Here is a 3,406-nt window from a genome sequence, read left to right as displayed (position 1 = left end):
AAAGCAAATATACAATATGGTCCAATGTCGTCTTTTCTAAGTAATAAAGTGGTAAAAACCGAATATCGTCCATGGAGATTGTAGCAAAGACTTAATAAGAGTCCAATAAAAGAGATGATTTCATATGATGAAATTGAAGACTTCAGTTTGATTCTGAGTTAACAGTGATAAATTAACATAATATTAAAGGGTAGCATGGGTGTAGGACTTATGGTGAAATGTAAACACAAATTTCAACAGACAATGCTGTAGGAATGCTACAACATGCAGTAAGCTATAACTAGTTCTAGTCATATCAAACATCAGTGATCAGACAGATACTTGTTATGTCTAATCATGTCTTGTTTAGTCCTACCCTCTTTCTCTTGTTCTATCCAATCATATTTACGTACCAAATGCTACCTCAAATAGAAATAGACCAAAGAAAATGTTATTATCAACCATAATTAACCATATCTATTATATCAATGTTTATAAAATTAAAAAAAAATAACAGATTAATTTCGATCATCTAAAAAATATTTTAACTTATCAATTATTAAATCCGTTTGATCCATTTATTTTATCATTTATACGAAATTCATATCCACATTGATTTATTTATAAGAATCATTTAGGAGCTGTTTACTAAACACTTACCCGGTAAGTGTTTACCGGTAAAATTTAACACTATTATTTACTTACCAGGTAAGATTTTAATCCATCAAAATGACATAGTATGCAACAATTCACTCGGTAAACGCTTATCGTGGGAAGAGTCATCACTCTCACTTACCGGGTAAGACTCATGGTTCTTGTCTCGCTCTTACCGAGTAAGATTCTTAGTCTTTACCATATTCATCCCGTGAGGTAATGTGACTTGATAAACGTTTACTCGGATAAGTGTTTGGTAAACGACCCCTTAGTTTCTTTTAATATTTTATACATTGACCCATTAAAATATTTTTTACTTATTAAGTTTGAACTGATGAATCATACTTGTTATTTGCTCAACGTTCAGTTTAACATTTATTTCCAGTTATTATACTCAAAATCTGGTTACAGAACCTTCTGAATTTATTTATTTATATTGAAAGTTGAATTAAATTAAATTAAATTATTATGATAAATACCATGATTCAAATACAAGATTTATTCATCTAAATCTTGATTTAGATTTGACTTAATTTTATTTAACTAATTAATAAAAACCATAAACTTAAACAAATCAAATTATTTATTTATTTTGAATTTATTTTATATTTCTAAATCATATCGTTAGAAACCCCAAATCTAATAAAGAGTTTAGTTTACTTTGATTCGGTTTTATCGTTAAAAGCCTTCACTTTTACAGTTATATCCATGAATTAAATATATAATGTCGATAGGTGGAACACATCGAGGGCAATTAGGGTTGGGGCGGGCCCTCGTTTTCACGCTTAAAATTCATAAAGTGAAAAATATTACAAACTTAGCATACAAGCTTATCTAGTTAGGTAACCACTCTAAAAAAAACTTGTTTTTATGCGAATTTTTATAATGTCGACCCCTCTCTTCGCCAACCAAAATCTTTATTATTATTATTATTTATGTTTTTAATTAGTTATCATTTTTTGACTTTAAATATCATATCAACATCTATTTTTTTTTTAGTTTTAATCCTATTCTTTTAATATACATTATTCATAAAGGTGTAATATATATCCATATGAACCTTATAATTGAAAATGATTAATTTTAGAGTAGGACAATTATAGACAATATATTAATTAATAATAAAAAAACCCATTTAGATAATACACTGATTAGACATCTTTTCTCTTAAAATACAGTTATTTAGTATACGAAAACTAAAAGTATTTAGGTTTAATTTGATACCCTTCAGGTTTCGTATCAAGAACCAATTCGGTTGTTGTTCGATAGTAGTTCGATTGAAACTCTATCGTAAACCACTATGGAATTGTTATATTTTGTGGCTCCAGCCTCTGTACCAACTCTATGCAGTAAGGAAAATCAACCGGTCTTCCACGTTAAGAAGGAAATTACCATTTGCCTTTACAATCGGTCAGAATGTTCATTCTAAACAAGTCTGACATTAAACAACCAACAATCGAAACAGAATAAACGAATCACAGATGATATAACATGGCATGATAAAACAATATGGAAAGCAAATTGAACAACACAAGAATATAACATGGTTCCATGACCTTACAGCTGTATACGTCCACCTAAGAAACCCGAGATGACGTATATTATCAAACAAATAGGGTAATAGATGATGATGATGATGATGATGATGATGATGATGATGGGGTTACATACATATCATACATGCATGCATAGATGGATGGATGGGCATGGGAAGCAAATCTGTAAAAAGGAATCAAAAGGAAATAAGAGGGGGGGTGGGCACCCCCCACCTGCCCAAGATATGGTAAGTGCACATGATTTCACAACTTACATCACCTGTATCTCCTCTCAGGATTTTTGTGGCTCCCACCACTTGCCATTTCAATCCCCATGATCCTTTTTATATTTATTATATATATAAATAAATATTTATTTTTAAATTCATTTTTACATCAAGTCAAAATAGATATGCTTGCTAACTTATTCTTTTATCATCATATATAATTACAAAAACTAATATTATTTAAAAGAAATTAAGATAAACAACTTATATATATATAGGGTTGGGTTCATGTGAGACCCACTAATTTATGTTCATTGATCAACTTTATAAACTAATGATCTAATGGTCTGAAGTTGTATGGTAACAATTTTGTGATTATTGAAAAGTCTCGTGGCAATTTTGTAATTATGAATGTTCAGATTGTAGATATAATCCAAGGGTTGAGAATTGGTTTTACGGATCTCATAAAAACTCTTGGTCTAACATGATCTCAAGTATATATATATATATATATATATAGAGAGAGAGAGAGAGAGAGAGAGAGAGAGAGAGAGATAGAGAGGGGAACATTCAAATAAAAATCACTCAATTTGTACAAACCGTAAAAACCACATTCAACCAATCATAATTTTTTTATTATGTTCATTTTTTTGTAATTATGAGATTTTGATTAACCATTTTTATTGTGGAGGGTGTTAATCATGGATATTATCATCTTCATTATTTTAATTTCAGAGAAATACATTAAACAGTTTCATTAAAATTTCATTAAATATTATATGAAACAATTTCATAACCATATATGAAACAAATTCATCAAAAAAAAAGTATTATATGAAACAATTTCATAACCATATATGAAACAAATTCATCAAAAAAAAATTATATGAAACAATTTCACAAAATTAAACAATTTCATTAAAAAAATTCATAAGATTAAACAATGAAATCGATGTATGAAGGTGGTTTGTATGGTTTGTACAAATGATGGTGGTTTTCATTTGATCGCTT

The sequence above is a fragment of the Cynara cardunculus genome (genome assembly GCF_001531365.2).
Source record: "Cynara cardunculus var. scolymus isolate 2C chromosome LG 5, CcrdV1, whole genome shotgun sequence".
Classification (NCBI taxonomy): domain Eukaryota; kingdom Viridiplantae; phylum Streptophyta; class Magnoliopsida; order Asterales; family Asteraceae; genus Cynara; species Cynara cardunculus.
The sequence above is the reverse complement of the archived record's forward strand: the minus strand, read 5'-3'. Positions refer to the sequence as shown.